General features: G+C 38.5%; 1 long non-coding RNA gene across 1 annotated transcript; it reads left to right on the top strand.

Annotated features, from left to right (window-relative positions):
- The first annotated feature begins 15,297 nt into the window (after window positions 1–15,297).
- Window positions 15,298–16,653, top strand: LOC103431833 (uncharacterized). Its single transcript, XR_011572011.1, has 2 exons — window positions 15,298–15,677; window positions 15,782–16,653. It is a non-coding gene; the product is annotated as an uncharacterized lncRNA (long non-coding RNA).
- Window positions 16,654–21,686: the final 5,033 nt, after the last annotated feature.

A 21,686-nucleotide genomic window follows, 5' to 3' on the forward strand; every position in this document is an offset into this window, starting at 1 on the left:
CCCTCCCACGACCCAGGTCAGCTGCCAATCTAGGGAAGAAACGATAGGTCCCAGAGGAACATGAAGGTACATGGGAGTCTGAGGTATTCCGACAGACTAGCCATAGAAGTCAGTACGGCGAGTTCAAGAAAAAATCACACACCTTTGCTCAAACTTTCCTACTTCTAAAAGGCAATGGAGACTTGCAAAAGAAAATCCCAGTGGTACATGACTCCACTCAGGACCCCCTTGTCCTACGGCTCATTGAGGAAGTAAACAAGTTGAAGGCCAAACGTCGGGCCAAGATACCTTACTGGAACCAACCCAGGCCTGGCCCTCTCACAAAGAGGATCCTCGACACCCCCCTTCAAGAAAAGATAAAACAAAAGCTTGGTTTACAACTCTATACTGGAAGGGATGACCCAATTAAACACCTTAACCTCTTTGAGCCCACCATGGCATATTGGATGCACACCGATGAAAATCGATGTCTTCTCTTCCTCTCCACCCTCTCTGGCGGAGCTCTAAACTGGTATTGCTGCCTTCCACCTGAGACAATAGACTCATTTGAGGAACTGAGGAAACTGTTTGTCTCTCAACACATTAACACCTTTTTTAGCTCAGCTTTTTTTTATACCCACTTTTTATAAAATCACATCAGTACCAAACTAGTACTAATTGTGTTGTATGTGGTGTCATGTGACAGAAATAACAAGCCTTATTTTTATTTTGTTTCGTGTTTCTCTCTCCCTTTTGGATCAGTTTGCAAAAACTATTGCATCAAGAGGAGGTGTAGGAGAATACTGGAATACTGTTATGAATGCGCAGTTTATGCCCCAAGCAATTGGAGGCTTACTTGGTGATGTTCCTGATTCAACACCAAAAAGGAAAGCAGACGACTGCCATGAAAACATGAAAAACCATTCGTTGGGTCTGAGGAATTTGAGCCAAGGCCCGATGTTATATCGTACCATGATGGTGATAGTGAAAGCAAAGCTTAGAACTCTACCAAAGACACTGACTCTCTCCCTAAGTCTCAGGCTCACCCTGACGAGAAGCCATTTGTAGCAAAAAAAGAGAAGCAGTCATCATTTGATGAAGATTTTGAGCCAAGGCCAGATGTTACTGTTTACAATGAGTAAGAGAAACATGAAGTGAATTCGTGCAAAAGCTGGTCCATTTTTAAAACACAATAAGATTATGGTTAGTGATAACGAGCACTGTGATGTATGTTCAGTTAAGTTTCTGTTGGAAATCTTTCCCACAGCTTCTATGTATCAGAAAATAAAAAAGCCATTCGTCCTAAGAGAAGTGGTTTTATGACTATAATATATGTATGGTTTGGTGTTTATGTGTCAAGCTAGCTAAGTCATGAATGTAATTTGCCTCAAAATTAAGAAATAAATAGCTTTGGGTGGTATAGTGTCTCCTCCAAAGGAATAATCAAAATAAATTATGGACGGGGTGAGAGGATTCAACAGAAAACTAAAAGGTAATGACTATCCAGCTGAAAACCTATAGTATATACAGCGGTAGAGAAAGTATGAGGTCATTGTTTGTCCTTGATCCCAACAACTTAAAAAACCCATGTATATTTGTTGTGTTTTATATTTAACTCCTATAAATAGCTAAGACTTACCACCTCATCCTCCTACTTATTCTATTTTCTTCTATCATATTTGTTTTCTTTTTCCTTCTTCTTGTGTGTGACTCTATTGTGCTCATCATGTGCTCGATGAAATATGTTACTTGACAAGCCTTGACAGTCCTCAACATTACTCTACAGTATCGTGCATCCACCCTCGACTAACCTCTATAAATAACAGTGGTTGTCGACATAAGTTGGCATAAGCTTTCAGCATATGTTTGCAGGAATTGGCAGGTGCCTACTAGTTGCTCAATGAAATAGCCCAACCAAGCTTTTTTGGTTGATATTATGATCCTATTATTTGAAAATCTTGACTCCGCCACTGAATATATATCAAGGACTTCTGTTTCTCATTGTGGGAGACATGATACTTTCAAGACGATTACAAATGCTTTACTAAGAATCTTTGTTAATGTTCATGTGAAGAAAATTGATGAGCAGCCCAATTACTAATAAGTACATGTAAAATCTCTTTTTTCTTCGATGTAAGATTCATAATCTCAATACGCCTCCTCACATCTGGTGAATTTTCCAATCTAACACATGTACAAGACAACTTAGGTGACGTGTTGCACGTATAGCCATTAGGCTTCACACAGGGAACAATATGCTCTGATACCATGAAGAAAGTTGAGGTTGCCCTAATTACTTATAAGCACATTCCCTTTTTTCTTCAATATGGGATTCATAATCTCAACTAGTGTTCTAAAAATTAGCCTAGGCGGTCATCTATGCGGCACCTAGGCACTGGGCGGAGACCAACCGCCGCGATTAACTCATAATCAGTTGCAAAATCGGAGAAAGTATTAGACGGATGTTGGGCGGTATTAGACGGGTCTAGGTGGAGCTATGCAGGTTAGCGCGGGGCTGGACGGGGATGGGTGGAGTCTAGTTGGCTGTATTTGAAGACACCAGAACCAAGAAAAATTTCGAATTTGGAAAAGTTATGTTGCAGAGTCCCGAGAAAGAAGATGACTAGTGGGGGCCACCATTTTTTTTCAATTTAAATGGACGAATTAGGTCTTTATGGTCCCTCCATCCCTGCTCGGTTCCACGTTTCCTGATCTCACTATTTTATGTTCTTTTATTTCTTTTTCTTTTTTTGGGTCAAGGTTCTTTTGTTTCTTTTCTCATTCAAATCAATCATCATTTTTTACTTTTTACATATTTTTGTATTGTTTTATTATCCCTTTTCCTTTTAAGACCATTTATAGTAAAAACCCTAACATTACATATATATTATTTTTTTTTAAAACATATTATTTATATAATAAATTTAAGAGTAAATTGTAGCTATGGTCCCTTAACTTTAACTCAATTAGAGCAATGGTCCCTCAACAAAAATTCATTACCATTGGTCCCTAACCCATCAAAACATGCAGCTATGGTCCTTCAACTAAAAATCCATTACCATTGGTCCCTCAACTTTAATTCAACTGGAGAAATGGTCCCTTAACTTTAACTCAATTGTAGCAATGGTCCTTCCAACGTAACTCATTTTGACAAAAATTTTGACGTAGTTGACGAAACGGATCATAATTACACAATTTGATGAGTTGAGGTCCCTTAACTTTAACCCAATTGTAGCAATGGTCATTCCAACATAACTCGTTTTGACAAAAATGTTGACGTAGTTGACGAAAATGACCATAATTACACACCTTGATGAGTTGAGCAGTGGCGAAGCCGCGTGAGAGCGAGGAGTGGCGGCCACCACTCCCCTCGTTGGGAAACACCACTGCAGAGCTGGGTTCGTCACTCCTCTCCTCGCCGGAAAACCCACTGGTTCATCCTCTGTTTATGTTGTTGGGTGATCTGTTCTGCTACACACAGCAGCAGCAGATAGGCAATTTTTTGTGATAGAACTGTAAAATCTATCGTCGACGACGCGACACTTGTCCCGATCGGGTTTTCCTAGGACCAAAAATCGATCTTTCGTCCTGCAAATCTGATTTGAATGAACCCATGCTTCTGGGTTGGCTCCATAAACTTTTGTGATGGAACTGTTAAGGCTTCTCAAGGATTTTGGAGCTTAGTGAGTCAATTTCTTCAACTTGGAGCTTTGGGTTGATGTGTGGTTTCTCTGATTTGAAGGTGAGAGAAAGAGTGGGTTAGAGATCTTTTGGGTTTTTTAGGAACTCTTTGTAGAGAGAGATTTGGGAAGTGAAGTCAATCAAATATTGCAAGTTGTGGGCGACTCGCCGATGAGGATTCATATGCTTGGTCTTTTTTGTTTTTGTTTTTTTTCTTCTAAATTTAGGAGATAATGGAGAGTTAACTCAGTTAAAGTGTGTGAGTGGGTGGACAGATGCCGACTTTTTAGAAATGCCATAGAAAAGGCACAGTTTCTTTTAGGTGCAGAAAATTTGGACTCCTTTTTTTGTGGTTTTTAATCCATTTCTCTTTTTTATTATTTATTATTCTTGTATGTATTTTTTCCTCTTTTTAAGACCCCTAGCGTATTTATCTTAAACTCTCACATTATCTATAAATATTGCACTAATTTTTAAATAATAATGTAAATATTGTTTAATACTTATTTCACGATAAAAGAAATATATTTAAATCCATCTAGGTCCCAGTCTACTGTCTGACTAGCACCTAACGTTTTTTTAGAATCTAATCGTAACCAATTTAAGCTTCTTACATGGCTTTGATATTACCGCTTACAACCACTTTGGTGAAGAGACTATTTTCTGTTATGAATATTGACTCAAAATTTTGCATTGTCCAATGAAAAGGCAACTGCTTCGATTGAAACATTGCACTCTTTTGAATTTCGCCCCTCCCTTCGACAAATCCTGGCTTCGCCACTGGAGTTGAGAGACCCTAATTATATAAATGGTTATTCCAACATAACTTATTTTGACAAAATTTTGACGAAATTGATGAAAATGACTATAGCTACACATTTTGATAAGTTGAGGGACCAATGGTAATTGATTTTTAGTTGAGGGACCATTGCTCCAATTTGATTAAAGTTGAAGGATCATTACTACAATTTACTCTTTTCTTAACGTCAAAGTTAGGTTATTATGAACTTCTTGATTTTTTTTTCTTTTAGAGATGGGGGGTTTTAAATGTATGATAAATAAGAGTAATTTATGCAAAACTTTTTTGACTTCATAATTTTTACACACCCTTCTAATTTTAGCTCTTTAATCAAAATTGAAAACTTCATTTTTATTCCCCCTTATAGAGAGACAAATTCTGGATTAGTGGCAACAATCCAAAACATCCTCTTCAATGTCCATGTTTATCATTTAGAAAAATATTTAAACCTGGTTCTCTACTTGAAATAAACTCCGCCGTGTAAGTTTATCTTACATTGCCGGTCCCAAGCCCGGATAAAGGAGGAGGGAGAGGGCGTCAGGTAGTCGACAGCCGGCACTCCATGATCACGTCGAATCCTTATGAATATGAATCCAGAACGAAATCGCGCTAAAGCTAGGGCGTCACCCGTAAGTGGCGCGCTGTGTGGCCTGAGCACAGTGATAAGTGAGCAAGGGTCGCTGTATCTCCATCGGCACCCGGATACAGTGTTAAATGAGCAAGGGGGCTATAGAAACTTCTTTTCGAACGACTCCACTCAAAGTTGTTTGGGAGCATATGCTCCTATCAACTTTACACGGGACACACAAAAGAAGTACTTTGATCCTATTAGACGGGGAAGGGTGAAGAAGCTAGGACAGAAGGGTAGAGTTCAAGAGAGCAAAATGCGTTTAGGAACGTGGAATATAGGAACCTTGACGGGAAAATCTATGGAAGTAGTAGAAGTTATGGTGAGGAGAAGGATAAATATTATGTGCCTACAAGAAACTAAGTGGGTTGGTCGTAAGGCAAAGGATCTAGAAAACTCAGGGTTTAAACTATGGTATTCGGGCACAAATAGAACGAGAAACGGTGTTGGCATCATCGTGGACAAGACCTTGACACAAGATGTTGTAGATGTCAAGAGGGTAGGAGATAGAATCATGGCAATCAAGATTGTAATAGGACAAGAACTTATCAATGTGATTAGTGCGTACGCACCTCAAGTAGGGTTGGATACGAGTTCGAAGGAGAAATTTTGGGAAGACCTTGGAGACTTGGTGCAAGGAATTGCTCAGACGGAGAAGTTATTTATAGGAGGAGATTTAAATGGACATGTGGGCAGGGAGACAGGCAACTATGGAGGTTTTCATGGTGGCCATGGTTTTGGGGAGAGAAACGAGGATGGGGAAGCTATCTTGGATTTTGCAATGGCATATGATCTCTTCTTAGCCAACACCTTCTTTAAGAAGAGAGAAGAACATGTGATCACCTACAAGAGTGGGTCGTCAAAAACACAAATAGATTTTCTTCTAATGAGGAAAGAGGATCGTATAACTTGTAAAGATTGCAAAGTTATACCAGGAGAGAGCGTGACTAATCAACATCGCTTGTTGGTGATGGATGTACATATCAAAAGAGTGAGAAAAAAGAACAAGACTTGGAAGTGCCCAAGGACTAGATGGTGGAATCTAAAAGAAGAAAAACAAGTCATTTTCAAAGAGAAAGTAATCACCCAGTGTGTGTGGGATAGAGAGGGGGAAGCTAACCAAATGTGGGATTCCATGGCTAGTTGTATCCGAAAAGTAACAAAAGAGGTATTAGGAGAGTCCAAGGGCTTTGCCCCACACCAAAAGGAATCTTGGTGGTGGAATGAGGAGGTACAAGCAAAGGTGAAGGCTAAGAAGGAATGTTGTAAAGCCTTATACAAGGATAGGACCGATGAAAATGGTGAAAGGTATAGAAAAGCGAAGCAAGAGGCGAAGAAAGCTGTGAGAGAAGCTAAGTTAGCGGCTTATGACGATATGTATAAGCGACTAGATACCAAAGAAGGAGAGTTGGATATCTATAAACTAGCTAGAGCAAGGGAAAAGAAGACAAAGGACCTAAACCAAGTGAGGTGCATCAAGGATGAGGATGGAAAGGTTCTTGCTACAGAGAACGCGGTTAAAGACAGATGGAAAGGTTATTTCCATAATCTTTTCAATGAAGGACATGAAAGGAGTGCTTCTTTAGAGGAGTTGAGTAACTCAGAAGAGTGTAGAAACTACTCTTTTTATCGTAGAATCCGGAAGGAAGAAGTGGGTGTAGCTTTGAAGAAGATGAAGCATAGAAAAGCAGTAGGCCCAGACGATATACCAATCGAAGTGTGGAAAGTTTTGGGAGAGACAGGTATAACATGGCTCACTGACCTTTTCAATAGGATTTTGAAAACGAAGAAGATGCCGAATGAGTGGCGAATGAGCACTTTGGTGCCTATCTACAAGAATAAGGGCGATGTACAAAATTGCATGAACTATAGGGGAATTAAGCTAATGAGTCATACAATGAAGCTCTGGGAGAGAGTCATTGAGCATAGATTGAGGCAAGAGACACGGGTTTCGGACAACCAATTCGGGTTCATGCCAGGGCGCTCAACCATGGAGGCAATCTATCTCTTACGAAGATTGATGGAAAGATATAGAGATGGGAAAAAGGATTTACACATGGTCTTTATAGATTTGGAAAAAGCGTATGATAGGGTCCCAAGAGACATTCTTTGGAGGATTTTAGAGAAGAAATGAGTACGAGTAGCATATATCCAAGCTATACAGGATATGTATGAAGGAGCAAAGACTGCCGTAAGAACTCATGAAGGACAAACCGAAAGCTTTCCCATAACTGTAGGATTACATCAAGGCTCATCCTTAAGTCCTTACCTTTTTGCGTTGGTAATGGATGAGTTAACAGGACATATTCAAGGTGATATTCCTTGGTGTATGCTTTTCGCAGACGATATAGTGTTGATAGATGAAACTCAGGAAGGGGTAAATGCAAAGCTTAACCTTTGGAGAGAAGTGTTGGAATCTAAAGGTCTTCGCCTAAGCCGATCAAAGACAGAATATATGGAGTGCAAGTTCAGTGCAAATGGAGGCCAAAACGAGTTAGGGGTGAGGATCGGAGATCAAGAAATACCAAAGAGCGACCGTTTTCGTTACCTAGGATCTATCTTGCAAAAGAACGGATAATTAGATGGAGATCTCAACCATAGAATACAAGCTGGATGGATGAAGTGGAAGAGTGCATCCGGCATGTTGTGTGACCGCCGTATGCTACTGAAGCTCAAGGGAAAATTTTATAGGACGGCAATAAGGCCGGCGATGCTGTATGGCACAGAATGTTGGGCGGTGAAGCATCAACACGTACACAAAATGGGTGTAGCGGAGATGAGGATGCTTCGTTGGATGTGTGGGCACACGAGAAAGGATAAGATTAGGAATGAGAATATCCGGGGTAAAGTAGGAGTAGCCGAAATTGAAGGAAAGATGAGAGAAAATCGGTTACGGTGGTTTGGACATGTGCAAAGAAGGCCTACTGACGCTCCGATTAGAAGATGCGACTATGGGACAGAGGTTCAGGGCCGAAGGGGCAGAGGAAGGCCTAGGAAAACTTTGGAAGAGACCCTAAGAAAAGACTTAGAGTACTTGGATCTAACGGAGGACATGACACAGGACAGAACACAATGGCGTTCTAAGATTCATATAGCCGATCCCACTCAGTGACTTGGATTTTCCAAGTCTCCAACCGAGAAGTTTTCCTCACTCAGGAAATTAAGGGAACACTACCTCAACCTATATGCTCCACTCACAAAGCTTCAACATACAAGCTTCAACAAAAGAAAATTCAAAGAACTTAGCGAAGAAGGCTTTGGTGTATTTAACACAATACGTTGAAATGAAGGAAAGCTTATTTATTGATATCCCCGATAAGTTACAAATATGTACATATACTTGAGTCAAAATAAACAAACAAGAGGGAGCCTTCACAAAGGTTGCTTAGGAGAAGTCTCAGCAGTCGGTAGAGCCCCAGAAAGAGAAGGCACCGGAGGGGGATCTTTCGGAGCCTCAGTACTGGACAAAACCCTAGAAGGAGGAGGCATCAGAGATTGATCATTTGGAGCCTCATTACGCGGTACAGCCCCAGAAGACGAAGGCAATAAATGCCTTTGGAACAAACCCACAAATCTCTGATGATCAAGTAAAACCTGACCATCAGATTCCTTCATCTGGTCAAGCTTCCTCTTCATGTTTGTAGCATAGTCATGTGCGAGCCGGTGCAACTGTTTATTCTCATGCTTGAGCCCTCTAATCTCCTGTTTGAGACTCATCACTTCAGCCGCCAATGATTCAACTTGGCGGGTTCGAGCAAATAGACGTTGGGGCCATATTAGACACAGAACCTGCACACTGAACACTGAGAGCCAGAGAATCCTTAGCAGACAACTCATCAGACCGTTTGGAACGTAGTCTGTTATCTTTGGGAGTGAGAAGGTTCCTGGCCACTACCGCAGCGGTCATATCATTCTTCATCACGGAATCCCCAACGATAAGAGGACCAGTAGGGGAGACGAAGGATGGGCGCCATATGTTGTCTGGAGAAGGCGGGGCTGCCTCTTCAACAAGGTTCAAGTCAAAACGACGGTCGGAGGGGCCAGACATTTTCAAAGGTGTTGAAGAGAGAAGAGGTCGGACAAATCAAGATCTTAGAAGTGCAAGAATGGAGCTTCTACTGGTGGATATTCAAGTGTGCTTTGGAACTTAATGTCAGCCCCTATAAAAATCTGCACTCGACGAAGCTTCAGAAATCGAAGAGGCGCCTGCTCAGAAATCGAAGAGGCGTTTGCTTTCTCAAAAGCTGAGCTGCTCAGAGACCACGAGGGTCGATCTCAGAAATCGAAGAGGTGTTTGCTTTCTCAAAAGCTGGGCTGCTCAAAGACCACAAAGGCCGATCTCAGAAATCAAAGAGGCTTGCTTTCTCAAAAGCTGGGCTGCTCAGAGACCACGAGGGCCGATTTCAGAAATCGAAGAGGCACCTACTTTTCCAGCCTTGTCAGCACCTGTCACACGCACACTCAGCTTTGCGGAAATTATGGGCATTCTGTTGAAGATTTCTGGCAAAGTAGAAAGCACATGAATCGTACTGTTCAATCACCCACTTCCCACACGCAACAGTAGCTCATGGGTACCATAGATAACTTTGCCAAAGTTCTCTGACAAAGTTGAGACATGTGAAGCTTGCAGCTCCCACTACATCGCTCTGACCAAGAAGGGTAAAAGAATTGCAAAGAAACAACACTAACAAAGTTTAGACACATAAATTTTGAAGGTCTAGCTACCATATTATTACCCACAAGGGTAAAGGAACAGTACCACTGCTGGATAATTGGAAAGTCCCGGTGTGTCAACCTCTGTGCTTCGTGGCAAGGTAGACTAGCAAACATGCCCAACCTTTACTCACATTCGAGAAAACACTCCTAACAAGATTGCTTGCTCCAAAATCGAAGAGGCACCGCCCTCCGAATCTCGAGAGCCAGACTCCCAACATGATTACTTTCTCAAAAATCGAAGAGAGGGTAAAGGAACAGTACCACTGCTGGATAATTGGAAAGTCCCTGTGTGTCAACCTTTGTGCTTCGTGGCAAGGTAGACTAGCAAACATGCCCAACCTTTACTCACATTCGAGAAAACACTCCCAACAAGATTGCTTGCTCCAAAATCGAAGAGGCACCGCCCTCCGAATCTCGAGAGCCAGACTCCCAACATGATTACTTTCTCAAAATCGAAGAGAGGGTAAAGGAACAGTACCACTGCTGGATAATTGGAAAGTCCCTGTGTGTCAACCTCTGTGCTTCGTGGCAAGGTAGACTAGCAAACATGCCCAACCTTTACTCACATTCGAGAAAACACTCCCAACAAGATTGCTTGCTCCAAAATCGAAGAGGCACGGCCCTCCGAATCTCGAGAGCCAGACTCCCAACATGATTACTTTCTCAAAAATTGAAGAGACACCGCTCTCCGAATCTCGAGAGCCAGACCCCCAGCAGGATTGCTTTCTCAAAAATCGAAGAGGCATCGTTCTCCAAATCTCGAGAGCCAGACCCCTGACAGGTCTGTAATCTTCACACGCAACATCAGCTTTCCAGATACCACAAACCACTTTTTCAAAGTGCTCTGACAGAGTTAAAACATGTGAAGCTGGCAGCTCCCACTACCGTGCTATAACCAAGCAGGGTAAAGGAATAGCATTATTACTTGATGCTAGGGAGACTCCTATATATGTCGACTTCCATCCCTAACGGACAGGCAGACCTGCAAAAATGCTCAACCCTTTCTCTTATCTGAGAGGGCACTCCCAACAAAGCCTTTCGAAATATTCAGCTTTCTTTCCCCCCGATAATACCTCTGTAAACAAGCTATACTAGAGCAAGATTATCTCATATCATCAGGGTTAAAAGCAAGAGTATCCCATATCATGCTTTTTCCCTGTCTTTTCCTTTGGCCTTGTTCCTACCTGCAAGACAAGGAGAAAGAGAGCAATCAGTCAGCACTTGGAATCAAGCTTCCAGCCAGGAACTGACTGCCTGGAACCCCTTACCTGATTACTTACCTGGCATTGCTCTCGAGTACTCATCTTGAACATCTTATGCTTCCAGGGAAGATACCGCATCTGCCTGAGGAACAGATAGGGCAAGTGAGAAGGATACAAGGAAGCATGTGGAGACAAGCGTAACAGCACACGTGCCGATACATCCACTACTCTATCAAAAGCAAAAGTATCCCATATCAGCAGGGTCGAACGTACTCTAGATTTAATGGACTTGTTTTGACCCTCAAATTCTTCAGTCGGCCTTATACTCTGGAGGAAACCAGAAAACCCTCCAGCCCAGTTCAAGAATAAGCCTGTGGAAAGTTACTTCTTCAAAAGCAAAAGTATCCCATATCATCTATCCTCATTTTTCTTCTCTTTATCCTTCATGCTGCCTGCGAGATAGGGAGAATGTGAACAATCAGCCAGAGCTCTGATTGCTTACCTTGTCTGTCACCTCTTTCAGCAGATCCCCCAGCTCGGCGACTTGGGGGACTCCTACTACATGGTTTGTATCTCGCTTGACCAAGCATGAAACTACAAGTAAGCTTCAATTGAAATTGATACATTACCTTGTGCATCTCCACCAGTTACAGATACCACCCCTGGATGGAGGAAGAGTACTTCCAGAGAAGATGCCACATCTACCTATGAGACAGATAAGGCAAGTCAAGACGATACCACACTCCGGTACTTAGAAGTTTCGTGGCTACGAGATCATTCTCCCACAATATTTCCTAATGTCATTTGTACTAAATCATTCACTTGTACTCACTAAAGGAGAGCTTGAACCTATGTACTTGTGTAAACCCTTCACAATTAATGAGAACTCCTCTATTCCGTGGACGTAGCCAATCTGGGTGAACCACGTACATCTTGTGTTTGCTTTCCTATCTCTATCCATTTATATACTTATCCACACTAATGACCGGAGCAATCTAGCGAAGATCACAAAAAGTGACCGTTTTCGCTACCTAGGATCTATCTTGCAAGAGAACGGAGAATTAGATGGAGATCTCAACCATAGAATACAAGCTGGATGGATGAAGTGTAAGAGTGCATCCGGCGTGTTGTGTGACCGTCGTAGGCCACTGAAGCTCAAGGGAAAATTTTATAGGACGGCAATAAGGCCAGCGATGTTGTATGGCACAGAATGTTGGGCGGTGAAGCATCAACGTACACAAAATGGGTGTAGCGGAGATGAGGATGCTTCGTGGGATGTATGGGCACACGAGAAAGGATAAGATTAGGAATTAGGATATCCGAGGTAAAGTAGGAGTAGACAAAATTGAAGGAAATATGAGAGAAAATTGGTTCCGGTGGTTTGGACATGTGCAAAGAAGACCTACTGACGCTCCGGTTCGAAAATGTGACTACGGGACAGAGGTTCGGGGCCGAAGGAGTAGAGGAAGACCTAGGAAAACTTTGGAAGAGACTCTAAGAAAAGACTTGAGTACTTGGATCTAACGGATGACATGACACAAATGAGCGCAATGGCGTTCTAGGATTCATATAGCCGACCCCACTTAGTGGGAAAAGGCTTTGTTGTTGTTGTTGTTCTCTACTTGAAATAGAAATTTTTTTTTTAACATCCACTAATGCATGTATATATATTTATTCTTATACGTGACAATCCATTATTCATTACTGCTGCTATCAGCAGAGACCTTTACGGTAGATTTTTTATCGTATAATCATAATTAACCCCAACTACGAACTTGTCAATTGACAAGGCGAACTTAACTAGCAAGCCCTTGAGCACCATATTACATGAACCTGGTTGCCAAATACACGAAAAAAACTCTGAAATGTTGCAGCAGAAAATTGACCTTCATCTACCTCTTCAAATATCCTCATCTCCAACATTACATAAAAAAGTTCTCTCTGAAATTTTCTTCCACCGTCATCTCAGGCAATAGCTTCAATGCATCAGTCGCATCACGGGCAACAATTGTATAGTTTTCAGCATTTACTTTCTTGGAATGAACAACGAAGGCCTTAGAGATCTAAAGGTCATCCAACGATGTTGAAGAGCTTGCTTGAGTTTTGAAGAGATTAATGGCTCGAGTTTTGACGGAGTCGAGGTTCAGTTGTTGCTGCACAACATCGTTCAGTCTCTTCATTGAAGAACACCTTCCATGGCTGCCATTTTTATTTCTTGAGAACTAGAGGACTGTAAGGAAGATTAGTGTGAGGGATTTTTGAGTATGTTTTTCTTTGATTACAAAAAAATACACGCTTATGTGGTAGTTTATGATCGGTTGAGACAGCCAATAGGAACGAAGGGCATATGTGCTCTTAAATCTTAACAGATATTTAATAAACAATGAAGAAAATTACAAATTGGATCGGTATTGCTAACAGACTTGATTACAAGGTCATGAATAACAGCTTCTTCTACCATAGGAGCCAGATTAAAATTAAGGTGTGGTGTCTCACCATATGGACCACAAAAATAAAAAAAGGCCATAAAGCTATATGCTAAACTTATTGCAAGAATGTTTATATTGCAACCCGAAGTTTTGTGAATTCCATTCCCTCCACTAGTCCAATACCACTCGTATAACATTTTATTTTGGGGCTTTTCTTCGTTGTGATTTTTTTGGGAAAACAACTACTATGATACAAGTAACTTTGATGTTTTGCGTAATTATATTATATAAATAAAAATTTACATATATATTTTTTATTATTTACATGAAACGCAATTATTGGGATTAGGGGTGGGTTCGGTACGGTTACCGTACCAAAATCCTCGTACCAATTACCGTACTAAACATTCAGTTTGGTAAAATTTATTACCATTTCCGTACCAAATTTTCGGTATACCGAAGTTCGGTTGGCATGGTATGGTAATGGTAATTGCCATTTTGTTTTGGGACAAAATCTGTTTTTATTTTTTTTTAACCCAATTCAAGGGCAAAACTTTTTTTTTGTACCTTTATCTCATACATTTTTAGCTTAAATTCATCTATTATTTATCGTTCATAATTCACACACATAATAATTCAAATGATGCATCAAGATTCATGACGAAAATTAAGCTTACAATCCTAATAGAAGTTACGAACCAAAACAAATAGAAGTTAACAATCCAAATAGAAATTAAAGTTTCAAACCAAATGAAAATTGGAACTAAACTTCAAAAAGTAGAATTCATTGATCAGTTATTCAAGCTTGAGATGTTGAAGCTTTTGGAGGAGGCATTGAACTTGTAAAAGATTGAGCTTGTGTCAAGTCTACATTACAAACAAAGAAAACATATTAATTAGGAACAAGAAGAATTAAAGTTGAAAAACCATTTAATAACAAATTTACTAAAAAAAAATTAAAGCATATCTTTCTTGTTTCCTCTTCTTCAATTTCCTTGTAAAATTGAAGCATATCTTCCGTTGGTTCCTTGTAGAAGTCTACTTCATCTACCCTACGCCAACCACTAGTACACACTAGGGCCTCTACTATTTTAGGAGTCAAAGATGCCCTAAAAGGGTCCACAACCCTCCTCCCTAGGCTAAATGCATTTTCACTAGCAACGATAGAAGTGAGGGTTACAAAGATATCTTGGCTATTTGTGAAAGAATTAGGAACTCTTTTGTGTTTGATTTCCACCATTTCAAGAGATCAAAGTTACCAACAATAATGCTAATATAAGTAGGGTTTTATTTTCAAATTATTGGAATATTATAAATATGTGTTATACAATTATCTATTATATAATTTATAAATTATACATTATATTGTATTTTCGATACAGTACAGTAATACAGTGGTAATGGTATCCATTACCAATACCGTACCATGAAATTTCGGTACAGTACAATACTGTACCATTATCGATTGGCACAAAATCAGTATGGCACGGTTGGCAATTCGGTTGGCACGGCAATTTGATAAAAAAAATCCACCCCTAATTGGGATGCTTCATGTAAGTGAAAGAAGAGGCTCCAAGAAGCAAAGGGCTCACAATCACATGGAATACATGGATATCAAGAAATCATAAATGAATGATAAAGATACTTTTAAATCTTCGTGGAAGATAACAGTAATGATAGAACATCAAAAACAAAGAAAACAAAAACGCATGTGTCTATTGTTTAGTGGATAAGAATAGCAATAATTATAACAAGACAAATTAAAGACAACAAGTGGATGGCCAACTGGCCTAGCACTTGCAAGTCAATAATGCATTTGCCACAATTAAAATGTGAAACATAAAACTGTACACTTTTCCTAACCAATTATTGAGTATTTAGACTATGAAAATGTTAATTTGTCCCCAAAAATAAAAAACTATGAAAATGTTAAGAAAACTATCTATTTAAACTATATTTTGTGAACCATATAATGTGACTGTTAATAATTCGATTATTACTTAAGTATAAATATAGAGCAATATACTTATTTTCTATTGATGATACATAACATGATTTATAAATGTGATATAAAAAGTTGATCTACACAGCGTGCCAGCTGCTGCGGAAAACCTATAGATTTTGGTCTCTTTCAGCACTTCTGCTCTATCAAAATTAGTGGAAGAAATTAATGGTAAGCACCTGTAAGTTCAAAGGAAGGAACTTTCTTGATCCCCATACTTCATCTCCTACTGCTTGTCATGGTAACACTTCATTTCTCTCTCTACTAATTCTTATACTTTTAATTAGAAAAATCTCATGATACTGCAACAATGGCAATCTTATCAATTTGTTATATATTATACAGTGTCCTCAGGGAATGGAAGGAAGAGACATTAAGAAGAATTCGTGCTAAGACAGATGGTGATGTGGCCATGAAACTACACATCATGACCATGCTCATCCATCATCCCACATGCATCACATGGACCATTCCCTCATGATTTTCTTCACCTTGAAGGACCTAAAGCTGGGGAAAACAATGGCCATCTATTTTCCCAAAAGAAACCTTTCAAAATCTCCCCACTTGTTGCCAAGAGTAGAAGCTGATTTATTTCCCTTCTCCTCAAAACAACTCCACTACCTTCTTCAAGTTTTTTCCTTCTCTCAAGACTCTCCCCAAGCCAAAGCCATGGAAGATACTCTTAGACATTGTGAGACTGCACCCATCAAAGAAGAGATCAAGTCATGTGCTACTTCTTTAGAATCAATGCTTGACTTTGCACGCAGCATCTTCGGATTGGATAATACTTTCCGTGTTGTGTACCCATCTCACAAACTCATCCACCCATTTCCAGAACTACACTATTTTGGAAGAGCCTAAAGAGGTTTTAGCTCCCAAGATGATGGCATGTCACACCATGCCTTACCCTTATGCCGTTTTCTACTGTCACAGCCAAGAAAGGTTGAACAAGGTTTACAAGGTTTCATTAGGTGGTGAGGATGGAGATAGAGTGGATGCTGTTGCTGTTTGCCACTTGGACACCTCTCAGTGGAGCCCTAATCATGCTTCATTTCAAGTCCTTAGGATTAAGCCAGGGCCTTCCCCTGTGTGCCATTTCTTTCCCGCTGATAATCTTGTATGGGTTCCAACCTCCACTTCTGTGTAACATTTAATGCAGGACAGTGTTTGACTATAAAATAAAAGGTCAATGTTCTTCGGAACTTGTCGATTTTCTAGCTCCCTAAACTACGTACATATTCTCTTATGTCTATATAATGTTAGGAAGATCAAACTTTTTAAATTAAATTTGTAAACCAAATGATGTGGTTGTTGATGATTTGATTATTGTTTAAGTATTGGTTAACGTGCTTATTTTCTATTAGTAACACATTTGGTTTGCAAATTTGGTTTAAAAATTTAGTCTCCTTAACATTATCCCTTATGTTTTATTGTGCTCATCTGTGGCTGGGCAGCGAGGACTCTCATCCACACGGATAGTCCAAGAAGTTCATTATTTCACGTCAGGAAAAGCCGCAAGATAAATCTTGCAATTACAAAAAACAATTGCTTCTCTTATCCTCTCTTTGAAACTAGTGAAATGGTTCAGTGCCTTTAGAAGTATGCATTTTATATTTAGATTGAACCCTGAAAATGGGCAGAGCACTAAAATTCCAGCAGTTCCTGAAGGAATAAAATGATCCATGAGACTTTTCTCATGGGAAGATGTTAGGGTGATATTATATGCATGTTTTATACCTCTTTTACTTATTATTTGGTCATGATTTTATATTAAATTGGTGAGTTTGATGTGTTTTGTGTGAGTTTTGTAGAAATAATAGTCAGAAATAAGTGTGTTTTTTTTAAGAAGAATTATAAAGAAAGTATGAAGGAATAACGAACTGGACTGCAGCTATGTGAGAGTTGTGGAATTTGGGCTTTATCAAATTAAATCTAATTTGAGCTTCATAAAAAATGGCGTTGGACTTTTCCAAGAATGAGAAGGTTTTTAATCCCCTTATTAAGAGGCAGACGGGGGGAGAATTAAAGGGGTTTTTTGGAGATCAGCGCAGCAAGGATTTTTGGGGGAGGATTGAAAACACGCAGACATTCAGGAGGAGTCTCCATACCCCCAGGATACACATCAGCCAACGGAAAAGAAGAAATTGGAGATTCAAGCTTTGCCGTGGAGTCGAGATTGAAATTTGGTTGTTTTCTTTTATGTCATCGAATTCATTCATGTTTGTTATTAGTTTGATCATAACCTGATGTCCTAGTGCTTTCATATATTAATCTTGCATAATTCATTCACTTTTGCTTCGTGTTCGATCAATTATTATTTTTACTTTCATTTCGTTTCTTTGCATATTTGAAGTTGCTATCGTAATCCTTCTTTTATTTAAGTTTAGTTTGAAGTCAATCTCAATAGTAAATTTAGGTTAATCCGATCCTTATTTGAATGACACTCTACTTGTTACTATATCACTTGAACGATAGTGTACACTTGCAATTATCAACAACAGAAGATACGCCTAACGTCTAGTTTTCATAATCACATATGTGAGCATGGTCAATCATGTAAAACACCAATAAGTGAGAACATTGAAATATAAATATCAAGCTTGATGTAATATATTGATATTTTAATTTGTAAGGTTTTCCTTGATTAGATCATTTTAGCCTGCTTAATGCTTTCAAAGGAAGCCCTCCAGAAACCGTTAAAAGAATGAAGAATGATGACTGAAACCTTATGTCCAAAATCCAGTTGGTGAATGAAGAATGATGACTGAAACCTTATGTCCAAAATCCAGTTGGTGCATGACGACTGGTGTAACTGTACCAGAACAACTTAGTTTTCCATCTTTAATGAAAACAATATCTGAAAACATTCTTCAGATCATTTTGTAAATGCTTGTGACTTTAAAGCATTAAATTTACTTTTCACTTCTGCATTCAAGCAGCCGCATATATTGAACAAGATCATAATAAATAACTGAAAATGCTTCAAACTTATAATCCAAAACTCACGAACCAGCAAAAAACAATATAATAGTCATAGTGACTAAACTCCAGAATGAATGCAAGAGAGAACTAATTAAATTAGAAAACATGAATCTCCCACTAATTCAGTGCATCAAAATCAAAAACTAAGCCCATGTTCTTCACATGCATATCGAATGCTGCATTAGGAATAACTTTATTGAGTGGATCCGCCAACATTGATTAAATATTAAGGAAAAATTAGTATCCGGTCCCTAGTTTCTAATATTCATTGATTAAGACCTTATTAGTTTTTAGATTTTGATCAAAGTCCCTATCATTAATATATGAGTGAATTACATGTAAGTTACATAATTTTTATAATAAAAATTAGTGATTGATTTAGAGTTTTAATACTCACACCCGTATTAAAATCCTAATTAATTTTCAATTCAAACATTTTCAAAATATAAAAAATAAAATTAGAATAAGTTTGTACCCATTAAATTTTTGTAAAAAAAAAATTTAATATGTACCCATTCTTAATGTACCAATTTATTATATGAAAAATGTACCCTTTTTTTAATACACAATGTACCCATTTTTTATATAAAATTCATTCAATATTTTCTCTAATCCATTTTAAAACTTATATGGGTACATTCTATTTCGTTGATTTGAAAATGTATCTATGTCAAGTTTAATAGAAGAAATTTGATAATGTTATTAAGCCTAATATATATTTTTTTTTTTGTGTTTTTTAAAAATGACCCATGTTTTGGTACAATAATTTTTTGGTTAGTTTTTTTTTATGAACATACCCATGTATAATATATATATATATATATATATATATATATATATATATATATATATATGGATACACACAATATATTGGAGAGTATAATTTATTTTTAATATTTTTAATCCCATAAATTATGGGTTTTATTTTAAATCTCATTAATATAAATAACCACAAATTTTATTTTTAAGTTAAAAATATAATAACTTATATAGAAATATATTATTACATTACTATTAGGGACTTCGATCAAAAACTAAACATCACAAAGGTTTCAATCAAAGAACATTGATAGTTAAAGGCCGCATCCAAAGTGTCCCAAGTATTACTGTAATCTATTTTGACTTATTGCTTCTTGACTTCCTTGCGAATCATCTTATACTTGAGATTCAAATGTCTAGTTTCATAAGACCTTTTGTTTTTTCGAGCATGGAAAATAGCGGCTTTGTTATCGCACCATAACTGAATAAGCCTAGCAATCGATTCGACAACATTCATGCTAGATATGAAGTTCTTCAACCACACACCTTGCTAAGTGGCTTCATACCAAGCTACATACTCAGCTTGTATAGTAGACGCCTTGTTTTACACTTTGTCAAGACACAACTTCTCCGTCGAGAATGAAAACATAGCTAGAAGTAGACTTGAGAGAATCTGCACACCCCGTAAAATCTGAATCTGAGTAGTCAATCAACTCAAGATTGTTGGTCCTTCTATAACAAAGCTTATAAGTTTTAGTCATTTTCAGATATCTCATGACTCTTTTTGCAGCCATCCAATGCATGAAACCTTAGATTGATATCAAGACAAAACACCAATTGCTTGAGCAATATCAACTCTAGTGCACACTTGTGCATACAAGGCTTCCAATAAGAGAAGCATAATGTCTTCCAGCCATGTCTACCCTTCCAATTTCAGTTTGGGGGCATTGAAATTTACCTAGCTTGTTTGCCTTTTCCATGGGAATGTTACAACCATTGCAATCCTGCATCTCAAACCCTTTAAGAATTCGTTCAAGTAAGCTTTTTGAGATAAGCCAAGTATTTTATTCTTCCTATCTCTAGTGATATCTATCCCCAAACGTTCAATGCCTCTCACATGTCTTTCATCTTAAATTTATTAGACAAGAAAAACTTTGTCTCATGGAGTAGGGTAAGACTGGTGCTAAATAGCAAGATGTCATCTACATAAAGGACTAAAATTATAAAATTCCTCGCATTGAGTTTTAGATATATGCACTCGTCAGACGGATTTTCAATGAAACCACAATCTTGCATAGCTTGATGAAATTTCAAGTACCATTGTCTTGAGGCTTGTTTCAAACCGTAAATGGATTTCTTGAGCTTAAACACCAAATTCTCTCTCCCTTTTTGAATGAACCCTTCAGGTTGCTTCATGAAAATTTCTTCATCTAAATCTCCATTCAAGAATGTGGTTTTACATCCATTTGGTGTAGAAATAAGTCAAAATGAGCTACGAGTGCCATTATGACTCTAAATGAATCTCTGGTAGAAGCTGGAGATAATATCTCATTGTAGTCAATTCCTTCATTCTGTATGAAACTCTTGACTACTAATCTAGCCTTAAATATTGCTCTATGTCTCCCTTAGAATCTCTTTTGGTTGTGAATACCCACTTACATCCTATAGCCTTGCACCCCTTTGGTAATTGGACTAACTCCCAAACTCCATTTTTACTCATTGATTCAAGCTCAGACTTCATGGTTTCAACCACTCTTTGTTTTGAGAACTAGTCATGGCTTCTTTGAATGTAATTGGATCATCAAGCTCTCCCAAGTTAAATTCAAATTCTTGAAGATAACAAAGAAAATCATCCGATATTGCAGGCTTTCCAGTTCTTTGGGATTTTCGTAAATTGGTTTTGGTTGTCGACATTGTTAGCAAGGACTATAGGCTCATTCACTTGAATTGGCATATCATGGTCATCACGTGTTATTTCTTGCTGCTCATTTTCCACGTGAGCATTAGGAAGTGGGATTTGCTCACTTGCTGCCATGGTGGGGACAACAACATCCTCTTGTAGAACAACCTCTTGTTGATTAACTTCTTTTTTTTCTTCAAAGCTGAAGCTTTCAACCTCTAAATCACCAATAGACTCTTCTATAAACTTAGCTCTCCCAGTTTCAATAATTCTTGTGGTGTGATTTGGACAATAAAACCAATGAATAAACTTAGCTCTCCCAGTTTGCATTTGTTCCTTTGATATATGTCCTAAATGCTTGTTCCATAACTTGGATGAAGTTTCATTGGTTGAATCCTTGTTTTAATTACTACGGTGTTAATAGGGACAAAAGGAACCTTGCAATTTAGCTTAAACAAACCATCAACAAACAAACCACTTCCAATATAATTCAACTTATGACTAATATCAAAACCATCTTCATTAAAATTTGGAAAAAAGAAAAAAAAAACTTATTCTTCATGAGTTCGCCAACATAAACCAAATTTCTTCTCATAGAAGGTACATAAA

Source organism: Malus domestica, chromosome 10 (assembly GCF_042453785.1).
Source record: "Malus domestica chromosome 10, GDT2T_hap1".
Lineage (NCBI taxonomy): Eukaryota > Viridiplantae > Streptophyta > Magnoliopsida > Rosales > Rosaceae > Malus > Malus domestica.